Here is a 24393-nt window from a genome sequence, read left to right as displayed (position 1 = left end):
AAAGTGGTACAGTAACGTTGAAGGTTTGATCAAATTTTAATCAAATTTGATCAGTATTTGTGACTTTTAGAGCTTGGACGTCGTCCAAACTGATGTTTATGGGTCAATTCGTCATAAGTCACGACGAGGTCATTTTTCGGACATCGTCAAAACCCGTAATATATGTGTTGAGGTTTGTTACATATTGTCCACACACCAAGTTTCAGCCTTCCAGCTACATGAGGAAGTACCAGATTGACAAAAATTGATTTTTCAATATGGCCACCCTGCCGCGCCCATTTTTGGGCGTGCAATGCCCAAATGCAATCCCAAACTAGTTTGTCTCAAAGATGCTGCATAACAAGTTTCATCAAATTTAATCAATATTTGTGACTTTTAGAGCGTAGACGTCGAATTGTTGACAGACGACAGACAGACAGACAGACGGACGACGGACACTGGGTGTTGACAAAAACTCAGCTGGACATAGTCCAGTTGAGTTAAAAACACCTCACCACCACCACGAAATTGAAAACACCTCACAGACATAAAACATGTAATAAAAACACCTCACAGCCACGAAATCTAAAACACCTCAGCACCACGTCATTTAAAAACACCTCACCACCACATCATTTAAAAACACCTCACCGCCACATAATTCAAAATACCTCACCACCACGTGATTCAAAACACCTCACCACCACGTCATTCAAAACACATCACCACCACGTGATTTAAAAGCACCTCACCACCACGTCATTTAAAAACACCTCACCACCACATAATTCAAAATACCTCACCACCACATAATTCAAAACACCTCACCACCATGTGATTTAAAAGCACCTCACCACCACGTCATTTAAAAACACCTCACCACCACATAATTCAAAATACCTCACCACCACATAATTCAAAATACCTCACCACCACGTGATTCAAAATACCTCACCACCACGTGATTCAAAACCACCACCCCGTTATGAAAAACACTTCACAACCACGGAAATAAAAGTTTGAGGGAGTCGCTAAGTGACAACACAGACACTGCCCAGATGTGTAGATATCAAGATAAATGACTACCATTTAATGATAAGATAATGATAAGTTGCTGTTTTGTCATGGTTTAAACCAATCATAATTCAAACAATTATTTTGCACAAATGTATTTGTAATATACGTGATATCACATTTTATAAACAAATGAAGTTGGAAAAAAAAAAATTCCCCCAAAAATTCCAAAAAGAAATAAATAATAATTTGGAAAATTTTTCAAAAAAAATACCCTTTGGACATACCGACGGGAGAGATGTGCATACCAGAAGTTTGGTACGATTTCACAAAAGTTTGAGGGAGTAGTTCAGTGACAACACAGGACAAGACAAGACAGACGTTGCACAGAAAAACAGTCACGTGAAAAAGTAAGTACACCCCATGTAAAGTTTTGACTTTTTCAACATATTTCAACATACAGTTATTTGATCTTCATTTCAACAATATTGATAGATAAAGGTGATATAATATAACAAATATCATGAAACATTTACATTTTGTAGTCCATTGTATAATTTAAATGAACATAAATGCAAATTTCGCAAGTGGAAAAAGTAAGTACACCCCTACATTTATCACTACTTTAAATACCTAAAATTAGAATCAGGTGCACCAGCTCAGGTGCAAATGATTAGAATATCGTTAGAGAGGATCTTGGAGGAACCTGTCTTATTTAAACCTCAGACATTTAGTTTGGTTTGCTCTTTGTTGTTGAAGTGTGCGGCGTCACCATGCCTAGATCAAAAGAGCTCTCTGATGCCTTCAGAAAGAAGGTTATAGATGCCTACGAGTCTGGGAAGGGATTTAAAAAGATCTCCAAACAATTTGAAATCAATCATTCGACTGTGCAGAAGATCATCTACAAGTGGAGAAGATTCCAAACAACTACCAACTTGTTCAGGCCAGGCCGCCCCAGCAAGTTCAGCCCGAGAGCAGATCGCAAGATGCTGAAAGAAGTCTCGAAGAACCCCAGAATGTCATCACGGGACCTGCAGGTAGCTCTTGCCACTGTTGATGTCAAAGTGCACGAGCCTACCATTAGAAAGAGGCTGCACAAATTTGATCGACATGGGAGGTGTGCCAGCGGGAAACCTTTGCTGTCCAGAAAGAACATCAGGGCAAGACTAAAGTTTGCCAAAGAACACTGAGGCAAAGACCAGCACTTCTGGAACATTGTGCTCTGGACAGATGAGTCAAAGGTAGAGCTATTTGGCCACAGTACCAGAAGACATGTTTGGCGAAAACCAAAGACAGCATTTGACCACAAGAACCTGATACCAACTGTAAAGCATGGTGATGGAAATATTATGGTTTGGGGCAGCTTTGCTGCATCAGGGCCTGGGCAGCTCACCATCATATAATCCACTATGAATTATTCATTGTACCAGAGCGTGCTTGAGGATTATGTGAGGCCATCTGTCGGAGAGTTGAAGGTCAACCGAAGGTGGACCATGCAAGATGACAATGACCCTAAACGTACCAGTAAATCCACCAAGGAATGGCTGATAAGAAAGAAATGGAGGGTTCTGGAATGGCCAAGTCAAAGCCAGGATCTAAATCCCATCGAGATGTTGTGGGGGGATTTGAGAGCTGTGCATGCAAGAAACCCCTCAAACATTGCACAGCTGAAATAATTCTGCATTGAGAAGTGGGCAAAAATTTCTCCCAGTCGATGTCATAGACTGGTAGACAGTTAAAGGAAACGCCTACTTGAGGTTGTTTTTGCCAAAGGATTTTATTTATGCGTTTAAAGATTGATCAGGTCTCCTCCAATGTGTGCACTCACTTTGAACTACATTTGTCTTATATTCCTCATTTTTTGTGTTCTGCTTGAACAGGAGAAATCGATCTTTCATTGGATTTTCACTCCAAAAAGCCAGGAAGCTCCAACGTGCTTCTCACAATTTTGCTGCAGTTCAATTCTCTGTTTCTTGCTGCTGGCAGGGACAGTTAATTCACTTCATTGGATTTGGCAACGGCTTCCTCCGGTAAGTCAATGTTGCTGTTTTATAATTTGTTCTGCAATTTGTTAGACAAACAAGAATGACCGCACTGTAGTCACAACCTGCGAAAAAATCGGTAACGGGCCGATTGGGAAATGAACATTTAAAGCCCCTCATTGTAAATTTTTGGGGTCCCTAATTGTAAATAACACTTGACCCAAACAAAGCCAATGGGAATGTGATGCACCAAATCCTGGCAGTGTATAATCAGCAGAAACATACAGGCCTATTGTGTTAGGCCCACCAGAAAACCAAGATGGCGGCCATATCATTTCATCTCAGTGCTATGGTGGGTCTCAGTGCTTTTTTATACCGATTTAGTTTCAACAATGGGTTTTGTAGATTGCAAGTCTATTAAAGTAATAGGACAATGGGTTTATAAAAGGATGAATTACGTAGAAAATGGTTGAAAAAAATAATAGAACAAATTTTTTTTTTTTTAATGTTGAAGGCTCCAGGCACGGAATATGTAGCCCTCATCGAGGCCAGGCCTTAAATAAAAGAGAAGAAAAGTGTATGATGTTTGTTTGCAAGAAAGAGATTAAAGATAGGCCGGTAGCTCTAGTTTGAGTGAGACAGAAAGTAAGACCAACAATCCTGACATGGAGAGTGTAAGATGGTTCCACACTACAGATAAAGAGCAGGGTATGTCGATGCACATATTTTCCATTTGATCACTTGAAACAACGTGAATGGAATCTAAACCTACATTGTCCAGCAATTTTGATTGACCTGACAAGACTATAACTGTCGCCGCCCATGTAAGAAGTTCCTCATTGTATAGCGGATTCTACCCTTAAAGGCTTCGAACAGTATTGTGATTATATTGTCGCGCGGCCGTCTTTGATTAACATCAGACGGTCACGGAAGCCGATCTCGAAGGCCTTAACCCCTGAGGCGGAAACTCAATGGCGGACTCCGGAACCAAAAAGCTACACCAAAGCGCGCGGGATGGAGGAGGGCGCTAGAGCCCTGCAGCCGTACCTATTAAATCAATCACACGGGAAACTGCCTTCAAGTATGTACAGCAAAATAATACAAGGATTTATTCACAATAAGAATCGGGACGGGGAAACGCGACGATAAACCTAATTCCTAATCGGGACGTCCCCACACACACAGACCTCAAATACAACCGAGGGATAAGAATCACCAAAAGAAAAACATTCGTTATGTTTGGGGGAAATGGGTAATGTAGTGTGCAGTCTTATCTGGTCTTGTCGTCTTGCAGTGTAACACGGCCCCGGTCGGCCCCACTCGCGTGCCACCAGGCCCCGGTCCAAGCCTCTCGCCGCTCACGAGGTCCGTGCACCAAGCTCCAAAGCACCGAGCACCGCTCCAAGCACCACGAGGTCCCACAGCAAGAAAAGCACCGCGCGTCCAATGCAGGCTAGCGGCTCCAAGCGAGGTCGATCTTCACACACGATCGGCCTGCCACGTCCCAGTCGGCTCTCCCGAAGCAAACGTGCCAAAAGCAAGCAAACTCCACTCGGGCTATGACTCAACTCAACTCGGGCTGCACAAGACGAGGCGCCGGATGTCCAAACAAAACTAACTGCGCAAACAAGAGCACGAACCGCAAGAGACTCTCCAGACCAACTGAAAAATGGCGTTCGGCACTCTCTTAAATAACCTTTTCGGTGACGTCAGCCTTGGCGCGCTACCAACCAGCGACTTCCACCGAACCTTCCAGCTTCGTGCCTCTCGCACTCGTTGGCTGGAGGTTCGCGCCCTGCACGCCGACCAATCACAGGACCGTAGCGTGGTGATAGCTCGTAGGTGCAGCTGGTGATAGCGCCTGGCACTCGGTGGTTAGGCCTGTCGGAGGTGTAATTGGCGGCGGCCTATATCGGCGGTGCCCCGGCCTGCTTTCCTTGCCTGTTCGTCTTTCAAAGTCACTGTCAGGGAAGGGAGTCATTTAATGTTGCACTAAGGAGATACTAACGAAGTGTCTACAGGTGCGCATTGCCATACGGGCCAAAGGTTTGGCTGACCAGGTGAGACATACAGGGCTTTATTCTTTAATCCCTACGCTACTTACCACTCGAACATCCTTGTATGCTCACAAGTATACTCTTACCCGACAAAACGCCTACACATGAAACTTATTACAGGGTAGATTCCTTACCGCGACAGACGAAGCACGTTACCGACACAGATCTATCTGGCTCGACATATTGCTACCCCACCCGACATAATATCTATTGAATAAATCTGTATGTAGTGTCAGGTCAGGTCAGGTCAGGTGAGGTATGGGAGCACGCGCCGGAGCAGCGCGTCTTCGCATCCACTTTCCAAAGGTACTTCAGGGGCCTCCATCTGGCCATCCACCAGGATGATACCTGGCCCATCCCTATCTCCTTCAGATGCCAATCAACCTGGTGCAACCACGAGGCACAAGGTCAGCCCGTTGGTCTCCTCCACTCATGAGGCTCCCCAGTGTCTATGTGGTGTGTCTTCTCTATACCCATTGGTTGGACAGCTGGCCTGACTCCACCCACAATTGTAACCTGAAAAAAAGAATCATCATCATATGAAAAAAAATCCATCGTGTGTGTGTGTGTGTGTGTGTGTGTGTGTGTGTGTGTGTGTGTGTGTGTGTGTGTGTGTGTGTGTGTGTGTGTGTGTGTGTGTGTGTGTGACACGACATTTAGCTCAGGTGCCTCCCATTTCTCTTGATAATCTTTGAGATGTTTCTAGACCTTGATTGGACTCCACCTGTGGTAAAGTCAATTGATTGGACATGATTTGGAAAGGCACACACCTGTCTGTATAAGGTCTCACAGCTGACAATGCATATCAGAGCAAAAACCAAGCCATGTGGTCGAAGGAACTGCCTGCAGAGCTCAGAGACAGGATTGTGTCGAGGCACAGATCTGGGGAAGCCTACAAAAAAAAATTCTGCTGCATTCAAGGTTCCCAAGAGCACAGTGGCCTCCATAATTCTTAAATGGAAGAAGTTTGGAACAACCAGGACTCTTCCGAGAGCTGGCCGCCCGGCCAAACTGAGCAATCAGGGGGTCACTCTGGCTGAGCTCCAGAGATCCTGTGTGGAGACGGGAGAAACTTCCAGAAGGACAACCATCACTGCAACACTCCATCGATCTGGGCTTTATGGCAGAGTGGTCAGACGGAAGCCAAACAGTTCAATCTTGGTTTCATCAGACCACAAAATCTTGTTTCTCACTGTCTGAGAGTCTTTTCGGTGCTTTTTTGCAAACTCCAAGCGGGCTTTCATGTGTCTTTCACTGAGGAGAGGCTTGTGAGCTGAGCAAAAATATTGGCACCCTTGCACCTTTTTCAAATCACTCACAATTTTCTCCAAAAATAAGTTGAAATTGACAAAAGTATTTGGTCTCTGCAATTCTGTATTTCACTGTTAATATAACAGAACCTTTGTTTGTGATTCAGAACTTAATATATCCTTTTAAATCAGAAAATAAAAAGAAATGGCAAGGACAAAATTATTGACTCCCGAGACTTAATATTTCGTAGCACAGACTTTGGACAAAATAACTGCAGTGAAGTGCTTCCTATAGCCATGAATGAGCTTCCTACACCTCTCCACTGGCAGTTTGGCCCACTCTTCTTGTGCAAACTGCTCCAGTTCTCCCAGATTTGAAGGGTGCCTTCTCCCAACTGCTACTTCATATCTCCCCACATGTGCTCAATGGGATTTAGATCTGGAATGGAAAGGGACCACCCAGATGGGGTCAAGGGGTCATAAAATCACTTCCATTGACTTTGGATGTGTGCTAAATGGACTCGGTATCATCTAAAACCCCTAAAAAGACACAGATTGTGAAAATCGGTTCATTATTAGCGGAGATAAGGGTGGGGTCTGTTTGTGTGCCCCAAATTTGGAAAGTGACCCCCCAGAGGGGGTACAGGGGTCGGAAAATTTGTACCCAATCATTTTTCAACAACAAATTTGTACCCAATCATTGTTGGGGGTACAACAACAACACACAACAGGCATTTTAAGGCCATTTTCTCTGCAAGAGCGGGGGTTAGCCTTGCAGTCCCCATGACAATATTCTCCATTTTGCCCTATTTTCTGCATCTCCCCTTGTTTAACCCCCTTGCCCGCATTTCTTCTTCGACCATCTTGAGCCAAGTCTTTCTCGGTCTTCCCCGTCCTCTACTTCCTTCTACATTCATTTCCATCACTCTTCTCAACCAGTCACTTTCATCCTTCCTCAACACATGACCAAACCATCTCAACCTGTTTCTCTTCACAGCATCCATCACAGGCTCTATTCCCATCATCTTTCACAATTCTTCATTTGTCTTCCTCTCTCTCAATGATACTCCACACATCCACCGAACCATTCGCATTTCCACCCTTTCCAGCCTTCGTTGCTGCTCTACGTTCATTACCTATGTCTCACTCCCATAAATCATAACACTTCTCACACATGCAGCATACACCTTTCCCTTCAGCTTCAAGGACACTCCCCTCCTCGTTAGCACACCACTCAGTTCCCAAAACTTCTTCCATGCATATCTCACTCGAGCAACCGTTGCCGAGTCTGATCCACCTTCTCCATTCAGCATGTCTCCTCGGTAACAAAATGTTTTCACACCTTCCAGCTTCACGCCATCTCCAAGATCCAACTCAACATTTCCTCCATCTGCAGCTCCCTCTGTGCACACCTTACACTTGAATGTAGCTGCCACACTGGTTAATGACCCTCTCAAATCACTACATTTTTGATGAACCCACTCAGTGCACATTGTACATTGAATGGAATTCACTCCGACACCCTTCCTGCACAAAGTACACGGCCACTTCCCAGTTCTTTCCACCTCACCACATGCTTTACCACTTGCCATCACCTTCGTTTTTCCGATATTCACCTTCAGACCTTTTGTCTCCATACATTCCTTCCACTTGTTCATCTTCTCCTTCAGTCCATCCATACTTTCTGCAATCAACACCAGATCATCTGTATACAACAACTCCCACGGTAAACCCTCCTTTACGTTCTGAGCCAGCACTTCCATCACAGCTACAAATATACTGAAATGCAAAAGAAACTTACCACCTTTGAAACCTTTAAATATCAACAATAACACTGCGTGTAGTAAATGTGTGAACTTATTTGTGGACAATAGTGTCCTCACTGTCAGACAAAACGGTCACGGATGGTCACTTGAACCTTCAATGGTCACTTCATAGCACAGCTGTTGAACAGCCGTTTTGACTGTCAGTGATTAGCCAAGGGGTATGGGATGATTTTAATGAGCTGCACGTGATGTCTTGATATTGGCTTTAAAAAGGCCAGTGCAAAATGGGCATTTCAATCAACATGCCACGATTGTCAAGGGATCAACGGCAGCGTGCCCTGGGCATGCTGCAAGGCGTACTGAGCTACCCTGAGGTGACACGTCGCCTTGGCTGTTCACACCAGACAATATCGGCCCTGGTGGACAGACACCCTCCACAACTCTGCAGATGACAGACCTCGATCAGGGAGGCCAAGAGTCACCACTGCAAGGCAGGACAGGCAGATGGTCCGAAGTCACCTGCGGGATCGATTCCGTCCAGCATCCCGCACTGCGGCAGAAACTCCGGGGCGTGCAAACCCACGGATCTCCAATGATACTGCACGAAGACGACTGCATGACTATGGTCTGACTGCCAGAAGACCATACAGAGGCCCCGTGATGACGGCTGCCCATCGCCGCAACCGACAGAGATGGTGCCAGCAGCATCAGCGGTGGATCTTGGCGCAGTGGAACGAGGTCGCTTTCAGCGATGAGTCAAGGTTCTGTGTGGACAGTCCTGATGGGTGTGAGCGTGTCTGGAGAAGAACTGGCGAGCGATATGCCGATTGTTACGTGCGTCAAGCCAACAGGTGGGGTGGCCCAAGTGTGATGGTGTGGGCCGCCATATCAGGCCGGTACAGGACGCCACTGGTGGTTGTGGATGGGAATCTTAATGCCCAGCGGTATGTGGATAACATCCTGCGACCTCATCTGCTGCCATTCCTGCTAGACCACCCAGAACTGAGAACCTTTCAGCATGACAACGCTCGTCCCCATGCTGCTCGCTTTACCACTGCATTTCTCCAAGGCGAGAACATCAACACCATGCAGTGGCCTGCACTCTCCCCTGACCTGAATCCCATAGAGCACCTGTGGGATGAGCTTGGGAGATGCGTAGTTGGCAGGGCCAGGACACGGGCAGAGCTGCTTCAGACATTGAGGACTGAGTGGGACAGAATCCAGCAGCAATCCATCCAAAGACTGGTAGGCAGTATACGCCGACGATGCACTGCCTGTATCCAAAACAATGGTGGCCACACACGCTATTGAAAGGGGACTGACATTGCACCCTGTGCTGTCCTGTACTGTAGAACAAACTGATGAGATGGTGTATCTTGGTCAAAAACTTGACATGTCATCAATAAAATGCCAATGTTTCAATTAGCAATTGTTGGTTTGTTTTATTTTGAACTGTTACAATTTTATTACATTTCAAACAAGTGGTAAGTTTCTTTTGCGTTTTCGGTCTTTTTGAAGTTGGTCAAAATGGTCAAAATGGTCAAATTTTTCGGTCAAAATGCCCATTTTGCACTGCCCTTTTTAAAGCCAATATCAAGACATCACGTGCAGCTCATTAAAATCATCCCGTACCCCTTGGCTAATCACTGACAGTCAAAACGGCTGTTCAACAGCTGTGCTATGAAGTGACCATTGAAGGTTCAAGTGACCATCCGTGACCGTTTTGTCTGACAGTGAGGACACTATTGTCCACAAATAAGTTCACACATTTACTACACACAGTGTTATTGTTGATATTTAAAGGTTTCAAAGGTGGTAAGTTTCTTTTGCGTTTCAGTATAGTAGTGGACTTAGTACCGACCCCTGATGCACTCCCACCTTCACCTCAAACTCACCACTGTTCCCGTCCTTCGTCCGTACAGCTGTGCGCGCTCTTTTGTACATTGCCATCACTACTCTGATCAACCATTCCTCCACTCCGAACTTCCTCAATGCCCATGTCACGACTTCACGTGGAACCCTATCGAATGCTTTCTCCAGATCAACAAACCCAAGAAACAACTTCTTCCTCTTCTCCATATACTTCTCCTGCAACTGCCTCACAATAAAAAGCGCATCTGTCGTTCCTTTTCCTGGCATAAATCCAAACTGCATTTCGTCAATCTTCACTTTCTTCCTTATCCTCCTCTCCAACACCCTTTCCAATACCTTCATTCCATGCTCCAATAACTTTATCGCTCGATACGAGCCACAGTCCAGAGGGTCACCTTTCCCCTTGTATAGAGGGACGAGGGTACTCAGTTCCCAATCCACTGGAATGCAGCCTTCTTTCACCACCAGATTGCAGATCTCTGTCATTCTCTTCACACCCCAATTTCCCGCTGCCTTCAACATATCTCCCACAACTCCCGTCGGCCCTCCCGCTTTTTTTTTTTTTTTTTTTTTTTTGTAAATAACATCGAGGCTCGTGAAAGGGCTAACATTAATCACACAAAAAGTCAAACCGACACATAAAACACAAAATAAGGGGTGTGGTAGACAAGATGGGGAGAGAGGGGGAAGAACATAAACACAACATTTGAGAGCAGGGACATCGAGAGAACTGTAGGAGGGAGAGGGCTTGGGGGGTGGGGGGAGGTAGGAGAGGTATAAAACATATGGACACTGCAAGGACTCCCAGGAAAGAAGTTGGAATTTCAAAAAACTGTATCTGTGGTGAATTAGCGGGGGTAGAACAAATCAAGGTTTTGGATGGCGGAAGATAAGAGATGGTGGTGAACAGCTGTTTTAAAGATCTGGAGGGAGGAGTGGGATTGAAGGGAGTGGGGGAGTTTGCTCCAGAGGTGGGAGAAAAGGGGAATGAAAGAGTGAAGGTGAGCAAAGAGCCTAGATTTTGGCAGTTTAACCATAAGAGGGTTGCTGGCAGATCTTGTGCGACCTGTCGGAATATTTGGGGGATAGAGCACAGAGAGCTGGGGGAGCAAGGCCGGAGAGGAGTCGGTAGAAGACAGAAAGACCGCCAACCTGCCTGCGGTGAGTGAGTGAAAGGCCCTCGGAGTTTGCTTCATTACAGGAGATTCCAATGATTCTGAAAGCTCAGAGAGCTGGGGATCACAGAGAGCACACAGAGCTGGGGGAGCAAGGCCGGAGAGGAGTCGGTAGAAAACAGAAATACCACCAACCTGCCTGCGGTGAGTGAGTGAAAGGCTCTCAGAGTTAGCTTCATCGCAGGAGATTCCAATGATTCTGAAAGCTTTGGCTTCAACAGCGTGAAGCCGAGCTAGGTGTGAGGCAGGAGCACTGGCCCAGAGGGGGGAACAGTATTCCATTGAGCTGCGGATGAAAGCCTTGTATGTGGTGAGGAGCTCAGGTGTGCCAAGGAAGGACTTCACACGACGGAGGATGCCCAGTCGGCGACTGGCTTTGGAGGCCAGCTTTGAAATGTGGTTTTCCCAAGAAAGATCATGGCAGATAGTGAGACCCAAAAGCTTGAGCGACAGAACTTCTTGTGGAGGATTGTTGAGAAAGTAGATGGGAGGGTTTTCCAGTCGGTCTTTTCGGAGAGACATAGTAAGAGTGTGAGATTTGTCAGGATTGAAAGACATGTTCCACTTGTTTGACCAGTCTGTGATTTTGTCCAGGTCTGCAGAGACCGAGGAGGCTGCAGACTGCCGATCTGAGAGATGAGGAAAGGAGCGGCACAGAGTGGAGTCATCAGCAAAGAGCTAGAGAGGATTTTCCAGAGTCGGAGAGATCATTGATGAAGACCAGCAAAAGCACAGGGCCCAGAACACTACCCTGGGGAACTCCAGCCAGAACAGGTAGGGGAGATGAGAGAAATCCATTCAGGGCCACACGTTGACTTCGACCAGAGAGGAAGTCCGCAAGCCTTGCGTGGAGATTTCCATGGATACAAGAGGAGGAGAGTTTGGTGAGCAGAGCTGTGTGCCAGACCGCATTGAAGGCACGTGATATGTCAAGGGAGACAGCTCTGATTTCCTGTTTGGCATTGAGGACCTCCATCCATTGTTCAGACAGGGAAAGAAACATGTCCAGTGAAGAATGACCTGGTCTGAATCCAAATTGATGATCGGAGATCAAGCCATTGGAAAAGAGGAAAGATTTGATATCCGAAGCAATGATGGATTCCATGACTTTGCTGATAATTGGGAGCAGGCTGATTGGTCTGTAGTTGCAAGGATCAGTTTTTGCACCTTTTTGTGTAAAGCGGTAATGTTTGCTGATTTCCAAGATGCTGGCAGATGACCTTGAGCAAAAGAGAGGGTGAAAAGAACAGAGAGAGCGTGAGATAGAGCGGCAGAGCAGGATTTTAGGACCTGTGGGCTGATGCCGTCTGGTCCAGTTGCAGAATCAGTCGAGGTTTGACAAAAACTTCTCCACCTTGTCAGGAGAGAAGGACACATAGTCCAGGAGCGGTTGGGTTCGACTGGGTAAGGTGGAAACATAGAGAGATGGGTTTGGGACCCAATATTTTGAGGCAAACACAGAGTTGAGGCATTCGGCTTTGTAACGAACGGTGTCAACTGTGAGCCATTTGAGGTAAGGGAGGGGATGGAGGGGGAACAAACACCAGAAACGGATTTGACCAGACACCACTAGGATTTGGAGGAAGAAGACAGGTTTGAGAGTTCATTCTTGAGTGTGGAGAGACAGTGCTTCCTGGCACTCCTGAGGGTAGAGACACTTGTTCTGAGCTTGGTGGGAGGAACTGAGATTGCCTTCAGTTGGATTTGCCTTCCAAGAGGCAAAGGCAAGTTGTTTCAGCGCAACTCATTTCAAGGCAAGATTGGAGGTCACGTCTCTTCAAAGCTGTCCATGTGCGCACGCTTTCGAAGTTAAGTAACTTTTCCCTATTGTGTTTTTGTCGAAACTGTATCTTTCTTTCGGTGTGTGTAACTATTGGTGTGTCTTTAATAGTATTCTTGCTGTTGGTTTTTCATACCTGTGTACAGAATCGTTGGTTCGTTTGTGTCGCGTATTCTGAGGCCTAGTGTAGTACTAGTAGGCTACCGTGTCTGACCTTGGCTTGAGGCTTTGTTTCTGTCTCAGCGGTTTCTTAGATTGCACTCGCAATTACTTTCGGTCTCTATTTTTCACGTTTCACGTTCGGTCTCTGTCTCTGTTTTCATCTCAACTCAAAAAAAAAAAAAAAAAAAAAAAAAAAAAAAATATATATATATATATATTCCCTTCTCTGTTCTTATCCGTTGTTCGTTCTTATTTGTTCGTTCGTTCTTCGACCACGTTGTTCGTGATGACGTGTTCACGTCGTTAAAAAATGTTTCAACTGTCCCCTGAAGAACTGTATTCTGTCATATACTATAACACCTTTTTCTTCTTCTTCAAAAAAGGATGCTTTCGACATGCTCACCAAATCTATTCATTCCAAAAAAAAATTCCATTTCTTACAGTTACAGTGCCTCTTTCATACATTCCCTAAACTCTCCAGAACTCCACCCATCCTTCAGCATCCTCAAACGTATTTTTGACTCGAAGGTCTCAAGAAACTCACTTTGCAATAAATGTTAAAGGTCTCGGTTATCTTCTCTGCCGGTCCTAAAACTGGGTTACTCTCTATGTTGCCATCCCATTCATTCTCTGCATTCAACAGTATTTCCATATATCTCTTCCATCTTCCTTTAATTCCATCTGGGTCCACAACGGTTTGTCCCATTTCATCCTTCAAGCAACTCACCCCCATCACATCACACCTCTCTTTCGCTATCTGCTTGCAATCCTGAATACCGTTCTCTGACCCTCTTCCGAATCAAAGCGTTCTCCAAACATTTTCCTGCATGCCTCCTGTGCCTTTGCTACCTCTTTCTTTGCAGCCTTCTTGGCTGCCTTATAACTTTCATGCTCTGCCTTTTCTGCCCGCATACCCTTCGCCTTCTGTCACTCCTTGAACTTCTTTCTCTTCTCGTCAATCTTCTTTCCAACTTCATCATCCCACCACCATGTTTCTGAGTGCCTCGGTGGTCCTTTTGTCCATCCACATACCTCACCAACGGCTCCCAACAGACTATCTTTCATTGACATCCAACCACTTTCAAGCTCAACCACATCATCCTCGACCATACTCAGCCTCTCTTTTAATGCCTCCCTCACTGTCACCTCTTTCAACCTCCACACCTTCATTCTCGGTTGGTACTTCACCCGCCGAGCTCTCCTCGCACCTTTCACCCTTATGTCGCAGACAACCAAGTGGTGCTGTGAAACAGCCTCCTCCCCCGGGATCACCTTTGTGTCCCGGATGTGCCCCCTATCTCACCTACGCACCAGCAGGAAGTCAACGGTTGTCGTCGACACACCTGACGTGTATGTAACAAGCTTATTATCCTCTTTCTGGAACTGAGTATTACAAATCAACAAATCAGCTCCATCAGCAAATTCCAAAATCCTTTCCAAAAATTTCAAAAAATCCAAAAGAGGGGGTACAGGGGTCGGAAAATTTGTACCCAATCATTTTTCAATAATTTGACCCAAAATCAATCAGAGAAAGCAAAAAAAAAACAATTTTGGCACAAAATTCCTACGGAATTACACTGCATACCGCACTATTTATGGATAACACCGGATGTTGTAAAATTAATGTTGTGACATTTTAAATGTTCGATACGTACATCATGAATAGATATTACCATTAACCTATCGTGATTGCGAGCTCCAGTTGTGTGTATGAAATGGTGTGTGTTTTGCAGAATCTGAAATCAACAACTGCATATTACCGTATCAGCGCTGTTTTGTTTATGCTGTTGCTTTCGATTGCATCGATCTCGATTTTCTTTGGGGAACTGTTTGTGCCTCCACCAAAGCAGGGAGTGATCTATTGGATAAACAGCATGTTTTCGAATCCATCGGTAAGTCTGTAGAAAATTGCTGACAGATGGTATGCTTTTTAAGGAAGACTTTTGTTTGTGTGTTGACCACAACCTTACAATTACAATTTCGATGAAACTTAACCACAACCTTAATCACCCATGTTGTGACAGAGTTTATTCCTGGAATTAAAAAAATCGTGGTCTAATGTGGTCTACAGGAGGGGGGGGGGGGGGGGGGGGTTGCCCCCAGAACAGGTATTTGCTTTTTTTCTCAGAACCTACACACACAATTTCGATGAAACTTCACCACAACCTTCATCATCCATGATGTACCAATGTGTGTTCAAGGCAAAATAAAAATTGGGATCTGAGGAGGTATACGGGGTTGGGGAGTGGGTCGGGGGTTGCCCCCAAAAAGGTACTTTTTGTTTGTTTGTTAAAAGTCTTATGATTATTTTAGTATGATTCTACATACTACCCTGTCTTCGAGCAAGCATTGAAATTGGTTTAAAATACCTTTAGTCGGTGCAGTATACTGTTTATTCTTCCAGGTGAGCGCCAGATGCATTGCCCCTATGTTTATTTTTCGATTCAGATGTTTTACAAATTTCAACAAATATGTTGTTGGATCATATAGTTTCACTTGTTTTTCGCTCGATGTGGGTTTGCTTTTAATTCCCATGTTTTGTTGTCTGCCTGAACAGGAGAAAACATTTGTTGAGTGGTTCTACACCACAGAGAGACAAAAATCAACATTTGCCTTTTGGAAAGATCCCTCCTTGTGGGATTTTTTCTTTTTTGTTGTAGTTTTGCCAAAGATCCTCGATTTTGTTGTCATCTGGCTTTGGCGTAAGCTTCAGGTGAGTGGATGATTGATAACTGTTTTGGTTTCATCTGCTCATCACCCATTTCTACCGATGCAATCATCACACAACGCAAAACTCGTGTCGAAAATCCCATGGAAAACCAATTGGACAAATCGCACAAAATCCCATCGGAAATAGGATCAGTGGGATCCACTGCTTTCAATAAAGAAAGTGAAATACTGGAGCAGTAGAAAATACCAATAAAACCCAGTGGGTCAATGGGCTGGAACAGTTTGTGAACAAGAGAACACCAACATATAAATGAACAGGATTGAAAAGAAACAAATTACATATTTTGGGAAAATTACAATCCCAGACTGGGGATTGAATCCAGGTCCTCGAGTTAACGGTACCAAGGCTCTGCCATCTGAGACTCCACAGGGAAACTCTGTTATAAAGAACATCGCTATGACTCAATTCAATACGGAACTGAATGTTTTGTGTTTGTTTAGAACAAACCATCATGAAAGTATTCTTGCGAATCCTCAAAGTTAACACCAGGGACCGCGGAAGACCAAATGGCTTTAACTGAGGTGACGACCAAATACGGATTTTGCTATCAACCGCAGGAAGAAGAAGAAGAAGTGAAGAGGAAGAGGCGGAAGCGCTTACGGAGAGCGAATCAACGGCAGCTCCGATCCTGCAGGGGATTGACTCAAACGAACACGGGTTTTTTTTTTTTTTTTTTGTATACTGAATCGAGGCTCATGAAAGAGCTAACATTTATTTCACAAACAAATCAACCAGACAAACAAAATATATAAAAAGAGGGAGCGGAAGACAAGATGGGGAGAGAAGGGGAAGCACACAAACACAACATTTGAGAGCAGGGAGAAGTGTGGGAGGGAGAGGGCTTGGGGGGAGGAGGTGTGGGGAGGGGGGGGGGGAGAGGTATAAAACAGAAGGGGACCAAGGACTTCCAGGACAGAAGTTGGTATTTAAAAAAAAAAAAAAAGTGAAGGATTTTGGGTGAAATTAGCGGGGGTAGAAAAGATCAAGGTTTTGTATGGGGGAAGATAAGAGATGGTGGTGAACAGCTGTTTTAAAGACCTGGAGGGTGGAGTGGGATTGAAGAGAGTAAGGGAGTTTGTTCCAGAGGCGGGAGAAAAGAGGAGTGAAGGTGAGCAGAAAGTCTTGATTTTGGCAGTTTAACCATAAGAGGGTTGCAGGCAGATCTTGTGCGACCTGTAGGAATATTTAGGGGACAGAGCCCAGAGAGAGCTGGGGGTGCAAGGCCAGAGAGGAGTCGGTAGAAGAAGGAAAGACCACCAACCTGCCTGCGGTGAGTGAGTGAAAGGCCCTCAGAGATAGCTTCATCACGGGAGATTCCAATGATTCTGAAAGCTTTGGTTTCAACAGCGTGAAGACAATGAAGATGTTACCCCTTCTTGGTCTGAACCACTGCCCTGGCACAGCAAGGATTCAAATCCATCCCCCGGTTGGGGTGTTGTGGCATCCACCCGGCCCCGATAAACCTCCAGGCCACGATGTGGGAAACATCCTCCATTTACCTGTAAATTTCCTTCCCGACCTTCTCCATTTCCTTCAATTGCCATTTCCGGTGCAATTCCCAATTTGGCTTCCCCCCCCCGTGCCGATTCGGATTCTGCCACCCTTGGCTCCTCCTGCACCCCATCGGCACCATTCTTTAGTTCTTCCTTCAATTCCTTCGTCCTTCAATTTTGTTTTCCACTCGCTCACTCCGAGTTGATCGTTTTCAGGCCATTTTCCCCGCTAGAGCGGGGGTTAGCCTTGCGGGCCCCATGACAATCATGGTTTACTGTTTGAGGCAATGTTTTTATGGCCGGATGCCCTTCCTGACGCCAACCCTTGGTCACACCCTTACGATGCGCAGGGATACGGTGTACCTATTCTAAACCGGGGTACACACCGGGATCATTCATCCCAGCAAGCTGGTACTCAATTTGCCGACCTCGGAAGGATGACAGGCTGAGTCAACCCCCCTGGCATTAATTCAGCGATCGACCGGGATTCGAACCCAGGACCCTAGGATCCCAAGCCGGCACCCTTAACGCTAAGCCAACACCAGGCTTTTGGAATGACTTCCAAAGTCATTGTAAGGGAAGGGAACTAATTAATGTTGCATGAAAGGGCCTATCTAAGTGTTTATATGTGTGCGTTGCCATAAGGGACAAAGGAATGATTACCAGGTCTGACACACAGGGGTGTTATCTTACTCCCTACAACTATTTAACACACAAACATCCTTGTATGTTCACAGGTATACTCTTACCCCGACAATCCGCCTAAAAACACAGAACTTATTACAGGTAGATTCCCTATCGCGACAGTCGGATACCTACCGAAACATATCTACCTGGCCCGAGATATTCCTTTACCCCCCGACATAACAGTATTTTGGTTGGTCTATGGCTTTTCAGACCAATTAACTCAAATCTGCAGGACCAGTTGAACTTAAACGATCCCATTGGTTTCTCTGGGTTTCAGACAAGTTGCATCTAATGGTTCATAATGGTTTCAACCGAATCTGGTTAAGTTTCTCCTGGAAACTCCACTGGTTCCTGTAGAAACCAATAGAAAGTGTGATTTCCAATAGAGACCCAAAGAAATGTCCTCCTGGTCCCTATTGGTTTGTATGGGATTTTCGACACGGGCATGCTTCGTGAGCACGCCAACAAAGGAAAGATATTCGTCGAAGGCGACGAATCACTCCATCATAACCCAAAAAAGAGTTGATCTCTGACAATTGTTCACAATTTACCTCTCAGGAAGTTGAAACCTTTCTGAAAGACAGAGGCATTACCAACAGTGTCAGCAGTATACAGTTTAAGTACAAGTAATAAACTGTACTTGTACATATTCTGTTACTGTACTTGTACTTAATCTGTTACTGCACTTGTACTTAACCTGTTACTGTACTTGTGCTTAACCTGTTACTGAACTAGTACTTAATCTTTTAATGTAATTGTACTGAAACCTACTGTACTTGTGCTTACTCTGTTAAGGTACTATACTTGTACTCAAACTGCTGTTGTCCTTGTACTCAAACTGTTACCATGACTCGTATAACTTGTACTCAAACCTGTTGTAATTGTACTCACACTGTTACCATGACTCGTATATCTTGTACTCAAACTGCTATATTGTCCTTGTACTCAAACTGTTACCATGACTCGTATAACTTGTACTCAAACCTGTTGTAATTGTACTCAAACTGTTACCATGACTCGTATAACTTGTGTTGTAGAAATAAATCAAGTCCACAACTTTGTCCCATAGGTAGGTTTAATAACAATCAGATCTCTGGCAACATCCTGTAGAATACAATCATGCAATGTATATCAGGATCATGGCATCATATCGGAAGGATCGATAATATTAGTCAATGCAAGCAAGCCTAGACTATCTGCATATACGTACCATCCGAGTCTACATGTCATAGAGTAAATGTCGCAGGAGTGGCCCGGAGCCGCGGACGTCCGAGGTCTTATAGACGCCTCTCAGTGGTTTAAGTGAGCATCACACCTGGGTTCAACTTTGATACATTTTCACTACATTCTCCCTGCCGTTAGAACTACACAGCCGCTAGGCAGGAATCAAGCATGCGACAGCATTAATAGTGATGTCAGTCCATGTCAGTCGGTCCATCCGTAGCGATCAGGGCGGCGAATCGCCCTGCCAGCACGGGTCCGGAAACTACCGGGTACGACATCCCCAAGCCCGGAGTCCCCTGCATCGGAGTAGCCGCTGAGGGCAGGCGTCGGAGGGGGCACCACAGTGCCGTCAGGCAGGGGTCTATCTGGCGACGGGAGGGACGGCAGATGCTCCATAGGCGGAGCATCGGGAGAGTCCATAGACTCGTAAATCGGTTCGTCGATGTCCCCGTAAGGGTCGGTGACCCCACAAGGGGCGAGATGGCGTACAGAGACAGTAGACTCGCGTCCATCTGCCATCATCACGCGAGCATGCTCGGGATTAGCCTGGAGTACCTGCACCTTATCCACTAGGGAATCATACTTGCTTGTGCGAACTGCGCGTTTGAGGTAGGCCGGCCCCGGCTCAGCGAGCCAACTAGGTAAGGATCGGATACTACCCGAGCTCTTTGGGTGGTGGAACAGCCGTTCGTGAGGAGTCTGGTTGGTGGCCGTACATAGTAAAGCCCTGATCGAGTTCAGTGCCACAGGTAGTGACCAAGCCCATTTATCTAGGCCCCGGCCGAGGGTCTTGAGGCTTAGTGTGACGGCCCTCCATATAATCCCATTGAAGCGTTCGACCTGCCCATTTGCCTGTGGTCTGTACGGGGTGGTATAGCTAGAAGCGACATTATTCTGGAGCAAGAAGCTCCTCACTTCCTGGGACAGGAACACCGCACCCCGATCTGTATGCACGTAGGCCGGATACCCAAACATAGAAAACAAGTTCTGCAGGCACCGTATGACTGTGGCGGCCGTCATATCTGCGCACGTGAAAGCAAAAGGGAATCGCGAGTACTCATCAACGATAGTGAGCAGATAACGAGAGTTACTCGACACTGGCAGCGGCCCTTTGAAATCCATCGCCAATCGCTCCCACGGTCTAGTAGCCCAGACAAGTGTCCCCATGGGAGGGTTGTAAAACCGCGGTTTGAGTTCCGCACATACAGCGCAGTCGCGACAGACCTGGCGAACGTCCTCAACCGAGTATGGCAGATTACGACCGCACAAAATGAGTGAAACGCGCCACCACAGGATGACACATAGTGTCGTGCAAAGCGCGCAGACCCTCCAAAGATATGAGACCCACACATGTAGCCGGCCTCGATAAGGCATCGGCGACCAGGTTATCCTTCCCCGGGCGATATTTGATGGTGTAGCAGAAGTCGGTGAGTTCGATACGCCAGCGAGTGATCTCATTCTTAATGCGTTGAGCATGTAAGGTGTCGTACATAAACGCAACGCTCTGTTGGTCCGTGATGATTTGGAAACATCGTCCGAGCAAGTACGGACGTCATTGCCGAATCGACTCGACGATCGCGTACGCTTCCTTTTCGACAGACGAATGCCTCCGCTCAGCGGAGGTGAGAGTCCGTGAAAAGAAAGCCACAGGGCGCCCCCCCCCCCCCTGCCTGGGAGAGAGTCGCCGCTATCGCATGATCCGAGGCATCACTTTCCAAGACGAAAGATTTGCGCTCGCCACAGCGGCGCCAGCGATGTCGGACCTAAGGCCCCGAAAGGCAGCCATGGAGGCCGGGCTCATGGGGAACGCTTCGCAGGCCACAAGTGGGCGGAGTTTTGCGGAGAAATTTTGCACCCACTTAGAATAATGGGCGAACAGCCCGAGAGCACGCTTCAGCGAAGCTCGATCGCAGGGCGGGGCCATATCGAGCAAGGGTCGCAGACGCTCCTTATCTGGAGCGACAGAGCCATGGGTCACGGTGTACCCCAGAAGATCTATCGTGCGCATGGAGTAACGACACTTTGCCTCATTCATGGTTAGGCGATACCTCTGCGCGACCTCGAGGAAGCGCTTCAGATTGGCATCATGATGCCCCTGGTCATGCCCGCAAACCGTAAGATTGTCCAGATATACAAAGACATCGGACAAGTTCTCCTTAGCGATGAGGTCATCCATAGCCCTCTGAAAACAAGGAACCCCGTTCGTCACCCCAAAAGGTAGTCGGGTGAACTGGTATAACCTTTGACCCAATTCAAAGGCGGTATAGATGCGGTCGGCCCAGGAGAAGGGGATCTGATGATACGCACTACACAGATCGAGAGTGCTATAGACCGAGTACTGGGCCACCTGTCGAACCAGGGCGTCCCATCCCCGGTAGGGGGTAGGCGTCCAGCTGTGTAAATCGATTAATCTTCTGCGAATAGTCGATTACCATGCGTTTGCGATGCGCTTCACTTCGTACCACTAAAACCTGGGCCCGCCCCGGCGACCGGCTAGGTTCTATGATACCTTCCTTTAGGAGCTGGGCTGTTTCTTCCGCAATGAATTGCGCGTCAGCTCGTGAGTAGCGCCGCGATTTTACCGCTACCGGTGTGCAGTCCGTGGTCATATTGGGGAACAGCGACAGAGGCTCAATTTCCATCCCTGCGAGTGCACACACAGCAAGCATATCAGTACCACCAAATTCCATTTCCAAACATCCATGTCGCTTAAGAAAATCATGTCCTAACAAGATATCAGCACATAACGCAGGTAAGACCATGAGATGTACATCTGGAAATATTCGTCCCTTTATCACAAGCTTCAATCGACATTTCCCTTTTGTGCTGAGCCTAAGCCCTTGGGAGGCCATAAAGATCCGACGACTTGTCCCAAGGATCGGCCATCCATGTTTTTGCACCAGTCGTTGATCGACATAACTATCTGTGGACCCCGTATCGATTAAAGCCCGAGCAAAAATTCCCTCGATCATAAGTGGGATAATGGCCTGAGCCAGGCCAGGCGGTCCGGCAGGTGCCGAGCCATCCGAGCGAGACGTTCGCGCCTTGCGTGTAGATCCCACGCCAGCTACAGTTCTCCGTTTGTTCGAGCAGCCTCCGGAGGGCGTTCGTGTCGAGCGCGTAGTTTCAAAGCCAACTGCAGTTTTCCGTGCCAAAGCAGGAGCTTGTAGTTCGTATGAGCAGCCTGCGGATGGCGCTCGTGTCAAGCGAGAAGTGTCGAAGCCAACTGCAGTTTCCCGTGCCGAAGCAGGAGCTTGTAGTTCGTACGAGCAGCCTTCGGATGGCGCGAGAGTCACGCGCGGAGTCTCAAAGCCATTATGAGACGTTCGGATACCGGCCAAGGACGGTCGCTCCGCGTTCGGTCGTGTTTGCACCATTTGTTTTGGCGGCCCGATGAATCCCACCAAGGTCGAGCGCGCAGCCAGGGGCCCACGAGGAGGTGCGCCGCTCATCAAAGTCGGGTGAGGCGCCCCGCACTGTGCTCGGCCCTTTGGCCCGGCGATAAGCACATTCATTGTCGCGCGAGTTCTTTTGCCCCGCGCAGCTTTTCGGCAAACTTTTGCAAAGTTCCCTTTTGTCGAACACAAATGACATCGCTTCCCGAGCCGGGCACGTCGACCTGGGATGTTGTCGATTCCCGCAGAAGTAACACGTAGCGTTTTGTCCGGGCTTTGGTCCGGCAGCCGCGGCTGCCGCCAAGCCGGAATCTGGGTCCTCCTCGGGAGAGGCCAGGAGTTCCGGCAGTGATGTCGAGTCGGCTCCCGCGTCCTCGGCGGTAGCTCTCTCCGGTCGGGCCTGACGGGAAGTCCCCGCAGTGACACGCGTATGGTCATACGCGTCAGATTGTTCTCGAGCCTGAGTGTAGACGTGAGCCAGCCGTAAAGCTTCCGTGAACGTCAAGTCCTCAACTTCAAGAAGCCTTTGTCTAACGGTTGAAGAGCTGATTCCTGAGACAAAAGAATCGCGTACAAGATCATCTTGTACTTGCTCGTGTGTGCGTACCTCCGGAGCACTATCAGCAAGCAGACATCGCAGCTCTTGTGCAAAATGATCCAGCGTCTCAGTGTGCTGTTGACTCCGCTTTGCGAGCAGATGCCGGGAATAAACCACACTCCGTTTCTTAATGTAAATTCGTTTCAGCTCTGTCACAGCGGCATTGAATGTAGTACACTGTTCGATTCCCCGGTAGACGCTATGGTGTACTTTAGTCTGAAGTACTTCTAATTTCGTTTCATCAGTGACAGCGGCATCCTGGGCTTTGAACCGATTGTCCAGGGTCTTTAGCCAATGCGTCAGCTCCGAGCCAGAATCCGCTGCTTGTGGGTCGGCTGCAAATTGCGGCACCTGGATCATTCGGTGTCCCGCCATGTCGTTCGCCTCTTGTCCTCGAGTGGACGGCGAGACTGATTGTTATTAATTGTTGTAGAAATCAATCAAGTCCACAACTTTGTCCCATAGGTAGGTTTAATAACAATCAGATCTCTGGCAACATCCTGTAGAATACAATCATGCAATATATATCAGGATCATGGCATCATATAGGAAGGATCGATAATATTAGTCAATGCAAGCAAGCCTAGAGTATCTGCATGTACGTACCATCCGAGTCTACATGTCATAGAGTAAATGTCGCAGGAGTGGCCCGGAGCCGCGGACGTCCGAGGTCTTATAGATGCCTCTCAGTGGTTTAAGTGAGCATCATACCTGGGTTCAACTTTGATACATTTTCACTACAACTTGTACTCAAACTGCTGTTGTAATTGCACTCAAACTGTTACCAGGACTCGTATATCTTGTACTCAAACTGCTATATTGTCCTTGTACTCGAACTGTTACCATGACTCGTATAACTTGTACTCAAACTGCTATATTGTCCTTGTACTCAAACTGTTACCATGACTCGTATATCTTGTACTCAAACTGCTGTTGTAATTGCACTCAAACTGTTACCATGACACGTATATCTTGTACTCAAACTGCTATACTGTCCTTGTACTCAAACTGTTACAATAACTAGTATAACTTGCACTCAAAAACAGGTTGTTCCAGTCATACAGGAGTTCACTGGTCGTACCAGAAATAGGGTTTTTGGAAGATTGCTTGGAAATCTCCGAAGGAGAGGCTTTGTCCCTTGATTGCTCCGAGAATGCCAGAGCCACACCCCATCGAAGCTGGAGCTGTGCCTTTTTCTTTTTTTCTTTCTTTCTCTTTCTCTCTCTCT

General features: G+C 46.8%; 1 long non-coding RNA gene across 1 annotated transcript; it reads left to right on the top strand.

The window, feature by feature from the left end:
- The first annotated feature begins 2473 nt into the window (after positions 1-2473).
- Positions 2474-24390, top strand: LOC144892385 (uncharacterized). The gene is made up of 4 exons (XR_013623585.1): positions 2474-3023; positions 14771-14929; positions 15595-15750; positions 24212-24390. It is a non-coding gene; the product is annotated as an uncharacterized LOC144892385 (long non-coding RNA).
- The last annotated feature ends 3 nt before the right edge of the window (positions 24391-24393 follow it).

Source organism: Myxine glutinosa, chromosome 5, assembly GCF_964187855.1.
Source record: "Myxine glutinosa chromosome 5, kmMyxGlut1.1, whole genome shotgun sequence".
Taxonomy (NCBI): Eukaryota; Metazoa; Chordata; class Myxini; order Myxiniformes; family Myxinidae; genus Myxine; species Myxine glutinosa.
Note: the sequence above shows the minus strand (reverse complement) of the source record. Positions and strands in the feature narration are given on the sequence as shown.